This window comes from Daucus carota, chromosome 8 (assembly GCF_001625215.2).
Source record: "Daucus carota subsp. sativus chromosome 8, DH1 v3.0, whole genome shotgun sequence".
Lineage (NCBI taxonomy): Eukaryota > Viridiplantae > Streptophyta > Magnoliopsida > Apiales > Apiaceae > Daucus > Daucus carota.
In genome coordinates this window covers 11,563,600-11,576,024 of record NC_030388.2, presented here as the reverse complement: position 1 = coordinate 11,576,024, position 12,425 = coordinate 11,563,600, and the positions used below count along the sequence as shown (strand labels likewise).

At 36.9% G+C, this 12,425-nt stretch overlaps 1 non-coding gene across 1 annotated transcript; it reads right to left on the bottom strand.

Moving 5' to 3' along the window:
* Positions 1 to 4,911: 4,911 nt before the first annotated feature.
* LOC135148568 (small nucleolar RNA R71) lies at positions 4,912 to 5,018 on the bottom strand. Its single transcript, XR_010286648.1, has one exon. It is a non-coding gene; the product is annotated as a small nucleolar RNA R71 (small nucleolar RNA).
* Between the last annotated feature and the right edge of the window lie 7,407 nt (positions 5,019 to 12,425).

Genomic DNA, 12,425 nt, shown 5'->3' with positions numbered 1-12,425 from the left:
GGATTGGGATTTTAAAGCATTTTTTTGCATTCATGAAATCCGAGGGTATTCGATTGGGATTGTTTGAAATCCATTAAAGTCTTGAGGTATTCAATTGGGATTTTAAATTATGCTACAAAATCTGGTGGTATTCAATTGGGATTTTAAATTATGCTTTAAAATCCGAGGGTATTCGATTGAGATTGTTTGAAATCCATTAAAATCTGATGGTATTCAAATGCTGATGGATTTCTTTTCATTTCATAAAATGATGGATTTTGTGGCATTCTTCGGTGTATTTTAAGTTTTTTGAAATCGCACCAAATTCAATGGGATTTTGAAGCATTGTACCTAAATCCTATCAACTCTGCGACATTTCGTCAAGAATCCGCACAAAATCAAAATCCCATACAATCCATTAAAATCTATTGATTAAAAACAATGCATTAAAATCCTAATCGAATACACCCCCGTAGATTCTTTTTAACGATTAACAAAATTACTTTTTTTAAAAAGAAAGGGAAAATAGATTTTTTTACCACCCAACTTATTATTTGTTTAGAAACCTACCACTGAACTATAATTTTTTTCTTTTTTGTCACTAATATTAGGTTCGGACTTTTTTTTTGTCACTAAAGTTAGGTTCGGATTTGATTATTAACACTATGTTATTTTTTTAGTATTATTAAAATATAGTGTTATTCTGCAATATAATGGCGATCTGATATGTGTCTATATCTTTATGTAGTGTCCTAGGTAGTTCACCTTGGAGGACGAGAGTTGGACACGCATTTTGAGACTCCAAAAAATTTCAAAAATTATTTTATTTATTTTTTCTGAATAAAATTTAATGTTGGTTTTTTTCCCTTAAAAAAACGTTGGATTTTTTTTTGTCACTAACGTTACGTTTTGATTTGATTATTAACAATATGTTATTTTTTTAGCAATATAAAAACATAGTGGTAGTCTGCAATATTATGGTGATATGATATGTGTTTATAACATTATATACAGTCATCTATATGCCTTAAAGTACGAGAGTTTAACAGGCATTTTAAGAACCTAAAAAATTTAGTTTTATGAATTATTTTAAGACTCCACAAATATATAGGTGGTGTTTAGCTGACCACATTTTAAGTCTTAAATTGCTTCTGACTTCTAGTTCACTTTTTTATTTTAAGCAAAAAGCACTTATTTTAAGCTCACCCAAACGGCCCCATAGTATCACTTGACTTTATAGTTTTTTACCACTACTTGTCACGTATTTTAAGGTTCTCACTTTTTATAAATATAGTTCCATAAGTTAATTTTGAGATTTCCTTTCTGAGTAAAAAAATTCGTACTCTCGTCCTCTAAGATAAACTACTTAGGACACATATGGAGTACTACATATAAAGATATAGACAGGTCACTATTATAATTATTTATTTCTATTTATTTTCATATATATATATATATGTATATATATATTGGGTTCAATGGAGACCCAAAATTTCGGAGTCCTTAGAGACTTGTCCTCCATTTCTGGTAATATTTTTGTCCTGCATTTCTAGTAAACAACAATTGCATAACATTGTAGTTTGTAAAATAGATTCTTGGGATATCATGGCTTCAGTTACTGCAAGATCATCGGCATGAGTTTTAGTTTTAATTCAAAACTATCTTTATAATTTACACTATTCTTGTCCTGCTTTCTAGTAATGTAATATTAATAATTTGTCCCGCATATTTGTGATATATCTAAGTGTTATTTTATTTTGCAACAAATTCAATTCACTGCAGGACAATGACGATGAGTTCAATGCCAATCATAGCAATGTCCAACTACATATTTGTTTTGTATGCAATTATTACTTTTATTTGTTAGGATTTCGGTGATTGAAGACCAATATTATGAAATTATTATTTTATGTTCTGCAGGATTTAGAAGTACTGCCTAATGTTCATCGATTTAAAAGTGCAGGACATGATAAGGAGAGAAAACGAATGTGTAGGACAAATATCTGCAGCCCTTGGATGTGTCAAAAATGGATGGTTGTAATTCGGTCTCTAAAGCCTCCAAAAAATATAGTCTTCATAGAACTTTCTTTTATATATATATATATATATATATATATATATATATATATATATATATATATATATATATATATATATATATATATATATATATAGGGATAGGATCAAATAAAAACTTTTTTAAGTTACAAACTTACAAACTTTTTTTTATTCTACCATCGCGTTAATCCTTAGTTATATAAAGTATCCATGTTGAAAATTCTTCAAAAAACATCACAATTTTTAAAAATAACGCATAAATAAATCGCGTTTTCAACACATTTATAACTAGGGTTCAACATCAGGTGTTGAACACTAATTATCATTGTGTTGAATATATCTAAAAAGATGTTTAAACTATACCTCTGGGGTTTGGGTAGGGTCTGGAAACATAAATATTAGTTAAATAACATGTTTACCTTAGTTCTTACATTTAAAAATTGGTTTATGTACTTCTCTACCACTATTTTAATCGATGTTCAACAAAATATGTTAAAAAAATGTTGAACTCAAGTTATATATGTGTTGAACAAAAAAAGTTTGTAAGTTTGTAAGTTTGTACCAGAACCCTCCCCTATATATATATATATATATATATATATATATAGGCTTGTACTCAAATGAGAACCCGTATTATTGTGAGATATGAGATCTAATCTCAGCCCCACAAATTAAGAGCTATATCTAATCTTATCCACCCATTTTAAATCTTATCATCTCCATCCCCAACCCTCCACACCATCCTCCCCACCATAGCTCCCGGTCACGCCTGTCCTCCCCTTCCGCTCACTCCTATCGCCGCCCTCCAGCCTCCTGCCGCCGTCGGATTCCGATGGCACCTCTCCTATTCTAATTGATAAGTGGATTTTATATCCACTTGGAATGCCTTCGTTTCGACTTAAATTGATGATTTGGCCTCAAGTATGCGGTGTTTTTGATGTGTTCTTGTGGTGTTGTGTAGGTTTCCTAGGAGGAGTATAAAGGGTGGATTAAAGGCTAAAAGGTGAAAGAAACGGCGTAAGGATCGAGCGAGCAAGGAAGGAGAAAAGGGAAGGAAGGTTCCAAGAGCGTTCGGGGCTGCCCAAATGGGGTCTCCACCCCATTTACGGGGTCTCCACCCCGTTCTGAAGAAGAAAAATCTGCCAAGATGGGGTCTCCACCCCACTTCAGCAGAATAGAGGCTGCCATGACAGGGTCTCCACCCCACTGACGGGGTCTCCACCCCATTCTGTTGGGAGAAAAAGCCCGAATTGCCTATTCTTGATCCGTTTGAAGGCCCGATCGCTGTGGGACTTAAACAAAAGCTCAAGGGAGAAGCCTAATAACCTAGAATCATTCCAAGGAGCACGTGACGGCTATGGAGAAGATCAAGATCGAATTTCATAACTTTTACTTTTGTAATTCTTCGAAGTAGGTGTAACTTGGATGCTCGTTTCAGATTTGTTTCTTAACTCTTATTCTAGTACTTTTAGTTTGTTTTTCTTATTCCGTACCATGTTTACATTCGAACCCATGATGATGAGAAGTTCGATTATGAACTAATCATTGTCATGGGATTTTAGCGGATTTATCGATGAATTTCAGTAGTTAATTTGTCTTATTCATATGTGATGGTTTGATTCCCTCGTATTGGTTGTGCTTATTCGTCTTGGATGCGTAGCTAACATCTTAGATTGTTTGTTAATCTTTATTGAAGCGACAGTGGATATATAGATTTAGAACTTGCCATGCGAGCATAGGTTTTGTGTTCGATAACATGACTTGTGATGTGATTTTACCCGTCTTGCATCGCCCTATGTAATCTTGATAGATAACTTGATCTTCAACCGTTATGTTTTCAAATTCTATAGACATATAGGGTCTAAGCATAATTGGTGTCTGTTTACCTTCTATCTTAATTGTGGATGTGTAACAGTATGGTGCACGTATAACGACAGTTAGCGTGTATCAGTCTCGTGTTATCTGATTAGTTATCAACCATTACAATCGAATAAGGGCATAACTCTGAATGAAGTTGTTAATGAAGCTAGAATCCCATGTTTTATTCTCATTAGTAATTCGATTTAAATTCTCTTAGTTATAATTCGACTTGATTTAGTTAATTTAGATAAAACCAACCAAATTGTTATTTGTCCGAGCATTGAATAATAGCCATACATTGGTGCATAAGTGCATATTTCTGAATACACCAGTCTCTGTGGGAACGAACTGAATTTGAATTTCTATACTACTTGTGACCACGTACGCTTGCGTGATTTTGTGCGAACAAGTTTTTGGCGCCGCTGCCGGGGACTCGGTGTTATATTTTAGTTTATGTGCTTGTCATCAGTGGTCGTTAAAGTTCACTGACTTGGATTCTTTTCTCACTTTAGTTCGTTTGTGTGTGTTTCAGGTACTTGAGAGACGTGTATGCGAACACGTTCTCAGGCTCGTAAAGAAGCATTGGTTAAGGAAGAAACAGCAGTGAGTATTACAATGGATGATCAACCACCAGCAATTAATGATACTAAGGCTCTTAAGGCTTTCTCTGAGCCGAAAATCAATGACATTCAGTCGAGCATTATCAGGCCAGCGATTCAGGCCAACACTTTCGAAATCAAACCTAGCACTATTCATATGGTACAGAACTCAGTACAGTTTGGGGGTTCTCCGACAGAGGATCCTAATATGCATATTCGAGACTTCATTGAGATCTGTGACACTTTCAAGTTCAATGGTGTTACGGAAGATGCCATTAAATTGAGGCTGTTCCCGTTTTCTCTGAGGGATAAAGCTAAGGGATGGTTGCATTCTCTTCCTGCAGGATCTATTACGACATGGGAGGATCTGGCTCAGAAGTTTCTTACTAAGTTCTTCCCTATGGCCAAAACAGCTGCAATGAGGAATGCTATCACTCAATTCTCTCAGTTATCTGGTGAAACTTTATGTGAAGCATGGGAACGCTACAAGGAGATGCTGCGAAAGTGCCCACATCATGGGATGCCTGATTGGATGGTGATTAATTGCTTCTATAATGGCTTGGGACCTCAATCGAGACCAATGCTCAATGTAGCATCAGGTGGAGCTCTATTGACTAAGAGCTATGAGGAGGCTTATGAGTTGATCGAGATGATGGCTGCAAATGAATATCAGAATCCTACTCAGCGTCTTCATCAGGGCAAAGTAGCAGGGATTCTGGATGTTGATGCTACTACAGCCTTGACTGCTCAAATTAAGGCTCTTACTATGAAGATGGACTCTTTGGTAAACTTAGGGATTCAGCAGCCACCTTCAGTTTGTGAGCTTTGTGCGGGTACACATTCCACTGATCAGTGTGCCATATCTAGCGAGTCAGCTCAGTTTGTGAGCAATTTTCAGCGATCTCAGCAGCCAGCTCCGACTACTTATCACCCGAATAATCGAAATCATTTGAATTTCAGCTGGAGCAATAATCAGAACTTCATGCCACAACAGCAACAACAATTTCAGCAGCAAGGAGCTAGACCTTTCAACCCTTCTGGTTTTCAACAACAGTTTGCACCGAAGCAGCAATTCCATCCACCTGGATTCCAGCAACAAAATCATGGGGTGGCTGGACAGTCTTCCAACGAACGATCTGAATGGGAAGAGATGAAATTAATGATTAAAAGCCAAGCGGTGTCAATCAAAACTTTGGAGAATCAGATTGGGCAGATTGCTAACGCGTTGATAAACAGACCACAAGGAACGCTTCCTAGTGATACCGAGGCCAATCCGGGTAAGAAAGAGATGAAGGAACAGGTACAGGCTGTCACCTTAAGGTCCGGAAAGGTTACGAAGGAAAAAGAATCAGCAACAGAGCAAAACAAGGAAGAGAGTGATCAACAGGTTGAAACACCCGTGCTCTCATCTAAGTCAGATAGTGGAAAAACTGTTGTTGAAGCTGACAAGAATAAAATCAATGAGGAAGCAAGCAAGGATTCAGCCGAGAAATCTAGCCCGAAAGCTGATATTGGGGTCAAGCAAGTATATCCACCTCCACCTTTTCCGAAGAGACTTCAGAAGCATAAGCTCGATAAGCAATTCGCTAAATTTCTAGAAGTTTTCAAGAAACAACAAATCAACATACCTTTCGCGGAGGCTCTAGAACAAATGCCGAGTTATGCTAAGTTCATGAAAGGTATTCTATCTCGGAAACTCAAACTTGAGGACTTGGAGACTGTGGCTTTGACCGAGGAGTGTAGTGCTGTGTTGCAGCAGAAATTGCCTCCGAAGCTGAAAGATCCGGGAAGTTTCACAATCCCGTGTACTATTGGGCAATTGTCATTCGACAAATGTTTATGTGATTTGGGAGCTAGTATCAATCTGATGCCCTTGTCTGTCTTCAAGAAACTTGGGCTGCCGGAGCCGAAACCTACGAACATGTCATTACAACTGGCTGATCGGTCCATCACTTACCCGAGAGGTATAGTGGAAGATGTCTTGGTTAAGGTGGATAAGCTCATCTTCCCTGCTGATTTTGTCATTCTAGACTTTGAGGAGGATAAGAAGATTCCTATTATCTTGGGAAGGCCGTTCTTAGCTACAGGCCAAACTTTGATCGATGTGCAAAAAGGAGAGCTTACAATGAGAGTTCAAGATCAGAGTGTCACTTTTAAGGTGTTCAACGCAATGAAATTTCCAACCGACAAAGAAGAATGCTTTAAGGTGGAGCCAATAGAAGCTGTTGAAAAGTTTGAGATGGAGCAAAAGCCAAGGCCATGTACCTTAGAGAGCGTCTTAATAGGGGATTCTAATTTCGAAGATGAAGGAGTAGAAGAGCTTAGAAATTTTCAGGAGCATCTTAAACCATCATTTGAAGAAGCTCCTATAATCAAACTCAAACTACCACCAGATCTCTTAAGTGATGTGCAGTTTAGAAGGTTGTCACGGCGCATAGATGACATGCATGACATTCACCGCCGTTTTGCAAAGGATTTGACTCAAGCTCTTGGGAGTGCTTTTCGAGCCATTGGTGTTGAGGTTGCTTGGCCAGTGTTTGGAGATGGCATGGTATATTCACCACCTGATCCTCCACCCGAGGAGGGTGATCCTCCCGATTTCTAGGTACATTCGATCCTTTTTATCACCTTCAATGAGGACATTGAATATTTTAAGTTTGGGGGTGGTAATCTAAGGACTAGTAGTAGTGTGTGTTCATATAGGTTGCATGATGCATATAGCTAGCATATTATCTCATTTAGTTACATATTAGTACGTGTTTTTTTAGTTACATATTAGCATATTACTACGTGTTTTTTTTATATATATGCTTGTGTTTATTATGTGTTGATAGTTTCATATAGTTGCATTTGCATGAATCTTGAAGTTGTCTTCCAGGTTGATTTCCTATGATGAGTTTATGTGCATAATTTCTTGGCTAGTAGTCTTGATCATATGTGATGCCTTGTTTCTTGGAAACTGCTTGTGTGAAAATTGTAATTACACTTATGCTCTAGAGATAAGACTTAGACTAACTTATTTCTTGATTCCTTGCGTTGAGTCAGGCGTAGAGTTTGGATTATTCCCTTTTTGAACTTAGAGTTTGAAAATCTTAAGTTTGGGGGAGTTAAGGGATAAATATGCCTTTCTAACAAAAAAAGAAAAAAAAAGAATAAAAAGAATAAAAAAAGTATCAGGTACTCCTTTGAGATCAATGGGTAAAATGCAATGTCATGTGAAAGGGACGATCCATGTACTTGTGCTGGTATTAAGTGCAAATGTATTAGAATAAGCAAATTCTTGGTGACTTTTCACAACCCTTGATTACTGGAGAATTACTTGATTACAAAAAAAAGGAATAAAAAAAAAGAATAAGCGAAGTCGAATGGAGGTCGTGACTCACTTACACTGAGAAGCGTCCCAACCTTAGACTTAGCAAGAAAAAGAAAAAAAAATAGAAAAAAAGAAGGAAAGGCATAGGATTTCTTTAGTGACTCTGAATTGTAGTTGACTCTTTAGTAAAGAAGTGTTTAAGCCTGATTCTGATTAACGGCTCATAGTGAGGACTCTGTTGAAGTTTGATAGTCTTTGTTTTGTTTCACTCGAGAGCATGCTAGCACACACGATGCACTTCACACTTGTAGTGGAAGAGAACATGGCTAATATGTGATAGAGATGAATGCCGAGAATGTTGCATATTCTGAGGATTCTATGTTAACAAGGATTACACTTCATGATTCGAGTAGACGTAGGCATATAGTTGCATTCATGCATTGCATTAGTAGTTGGTGTGTTTGTCTATGCTTGAGGACAAGCATCGGTTTAAGTTTGGGGGTGTGATAAGTGGATTTTATATCCACTTGGAATGCCTTCGTTTCGACTTAAATTGATGATTTGGCCTCAAGTATGCGGTGTTTTTGATGTGTTCTTGTGGTGTTGTGTAGGTTTCCTAGGAGGAGTATAAAGGGTGGATTAAAGGCTAAAAGGTGAAAGAAACGGCGTAAGGATCGAGCGAGCAAGGAAGGAGAAAAGGGAATGAAGGTTCCAAGAGCGTTCGGGGCTGCCCAAATGGGGTCTCCACCCCATTTACGGGGTCTCCACCCCGTTCTGAAGAAGAAAAATCTGCCAAGATGGGGTCTCCACCCCACTGATGGGGTCTCCACCCCACTTCAGCAGAATAGAGGCTGCCATGACAGGGTCTCCACCCCACTGACGGGGTCTCCACCCCATTCTGTTGGGAGAAAAAGCCCGAATTGCCTATTCTTGATCCGTTTGAAGGCCTGATCGCTGTGGGACTTAAACAAAATCTCAAGGGAGAAGCCTAATAACCTAGAATCATTCCAAGGAGCACGTGACGGCTATGGAGAAGATCAAGATCGAATTTCATAACTTTTACTTTTGTAATTCTTCGAAGTAGGCGTAACTTGGATGCTCGTTTCGGATTTGTTTCTTAACTCTTATTCTAGTACTTTTAGTTTGTTTTTCTTATTCCGTACCATGTTTACATTCGAACCCATGATGATGAGAAGTTCGATTATGAACTAATCATTGTCATGGGATTTTAGCGGATTTATCGATGAATTTCAGTAGTTAATTTGTCTTATTCATATGTGATGGTTTGATTCCCTCGTATTGGTTGTGCTAATTCGTCTTGGATGCGTAGCTAACATCTTAGATTGTTTGTTAATCTTTATTGAAGCGACAGTGGATATATAGATTTAGAACTTGCCATGCGAGCATAGGTTTTGTGTTCGATAACATGACTTGTGATGTGATTTTACCCATCTTGCATCGCCCTATGTAATCTTGATAGATAACTTGATCTTCAACCGTTATGTTTTCAAATTCTATAGACATATAGGGTCTAAGCATAATTGGTGTCTGTTTACCTTTTATCTAAATTGTGGATGTGTAACAGTATGGTGCACGTATAACGACAGTTAGCGTGTATCAGTCTCGTGTTATCTGATTAGTTATCAACCATTACAATCGAATAAGGGCATAACTCTGAATGAAGTTGTTAATGAAGCTAGAATCCCATGTTTTATTCTCATTAGTAATTCGATTTAAATTCTCTTAGTTATAATTCGACTTGATTTAGTTAATTTAGATAAAACCAACCAAATTGTTATTTGTCCGAGCATTGAATAATAGCCATACATTGGTGCATAAGTGCATATTTCTGAATACACCAGTCTCTGCGGGAACGAACTGAATTTGAATTTCTATACTACTTATGACCACGTACGCTTGCGTGATTTTGTGCGAACACTAATTTCTCTCACTCATCTTATCGCATACTGCTGAATTTCGGCGAGTTGTGGACCTTCATTTTGGTTTTAATACATGTGTGTCTCAGATCTGTGATTTCCATGGCGATTTTGCTCCGATTTGTTAAAAACTGCCGCTGGTGATTTTTCGTTGAACAGTCCCCCGACCGCCAGCAGTCCGCCGACCACCGCCGCTACACATCAGATCTGCTCCCCCTTCTCTCTCTTCCTCTCTCTCTCATTTCCAGCCCCAGCCATGTCACCACTGCCACAAAACATCAGATCTCTCTCTCTCTCTCTCTCTCTCTCTCTCTCTCTCTCTCTCGTTTTATTATCTCTGCCGCCGCTGTGACGGTGGCTCTGCCACACACACAGAATCGCCTCTGTTGTGCGCTCAGATCTGTGCAAATCGTCAATGTTGATTAATGTTTGTCAATAGAATAATGATTGGATTTGGTGATTTTCGTTTTTTGGTGGTGTTTTTGATTTTCCGATGGTGATTTTATTTTGTATTTGGTGATTTTTCAGATTTGGGGGTGGCGGTGGTGTTTTTTAGATGGTGGCAGTGTGGTGATTTTAATTTTCTGGCGTTGATTTTTGGTTTTCTGGCGGTGATTTTTAGTATTACGGTGGTGATTTTATATTTTACGGTGGTGATTTTATGTTTGCCGGCGGTGATTTTCTGGTGGTCGCCGGAGGTGGTGGTGGTCAACGGTGGTTGAAGATGATAAGTAGTTGAATTAGAAGATGATAAAATATTAAGATATTAAATGAATGGTGAGAGATGAATATAATGTATTTAAATGAGTGGCTGAGATTAGATCTCATATCTCACCATAAGATTGGTTCTCACTGGAGTATGACTATATATATATATATATATATATATATATATATATATATATATATATATAGGGTAGCGGTCCACAGCAACCGATTGCTGTGGAGCGCTTAACCAACACCCAGATTCTGGGTCGTTGGATGCATATCCAGCGGCCAGGATCACACACACACACACACACACACACACACACACACACACACACACACACACACATATATATATATATATATATATATAGGGGGCTTCTCCTTGGGGATCCTTTTATTTGGTAACCTAGTAACTCATACTAGAGCCGTTGATTTACATAAGTATGTACGGTTGAGATTAAACAATGATTTATATAAACACATATAAATTGTACCAAACTTGTCTCATTATCAATCATGCTTTGGCGTTGTGCTACAGCAAAACTAGCTAGTTTATAAAATAGAATATACTAATTTTCACAAAGGCAATGAAAATTCATTTTCAGAACATGTGAGTGCAGTATTCTAATTTAATAGTTTGAATAAGTAGATGTTATTTGTGTTTTGAATTTTATATACTAATATTGTAAATCAGTTTACACAAATAATAATATATATCAAAATTGTAACAAACTGTGTCCAAATTAATCTATACAAAAGGTAGGTGTGAATGATCTGTTCCATGCTACAGAACACACTGAACTTATAGCACAGGACAATACACTTGTGATGTTATGATTTTCTTTTTAATTTCAGAACTCAGAAAAGGATACAATGTCCATTGTGGAAAGTTTTGGACATGTTGTAGATGACATAGGTGAACATATTGTTGTTGCTGCTAGGGAAGAAAACACTCAGGTACAAGGCAATGAAATTGTAAGACCATTATATATAATACTGTAAGATAATTATATTTTGATGTTGTGCTAAAAATATGTTAATTCTTTATAATTTTGTTTTAGACACATGTTTATGATAAGGACAAACATGAATCAGAGCATTCTTTGCTAGATGAGAACTTGGATGAATTGTTGGATGACATTAAAAATCAAATGTGAAATCAATACAGAACGTAGAAGGTACAGAATAAGTTGGTTTACAATCAGTTACAAAGTACACCTGCATTATTAAAACAATGATTTATATAAACACATATAAATTGTACCAAACTTGTCTCATTATCAATCATGCTTTGGCGTTGTGCTACAGCAAAACTAGTTTATAAAATAGAATATAACTTGTTACTTTAAGAATAAAAACAGAACACAGATGGTACAAAATAAATACGGAACACATACGGTACAGAACAAATACAGAACACAGATGGCGGAACAAATACAGAACACAGATGGTACATTGACAGATTACTGAACAATTTTCATAGTCATATATAAAGTCAATACAGAATACACTATACTGAACTTCTTATTACAGGGAATACAATCTTACTCACCATATATTATAACTAGTAACAATGAAACCTTTTTCAAAATGATTGTTTTATAGAAAGTAATGTGATGTATATATTGTTTGTCCAAAGAAACAAACCGGCAGTTGCGATTTTATTACAGTACACATCAAGGAATGCAAGAATATGCAAGGCAGTGAAAAAAGAGTCATCACTATACATACGCCATGTAAACAATCATTACCAATTAAAAACAGCCAGAGTAGACAATAATCTACTGAAAAAGAGCCAAAGTCAGACAATATCTGATTGAGAATTATACACAGAAAGAGTGGTTCTAGCAACACTGACAACAACAACACACATATACTTGGGCATCACCATTTCGAAAACGCAACCATGCTCACCATAATACATCAAAGAAAGAAAACATCAAATACATATACGCTTACCTTGATCTG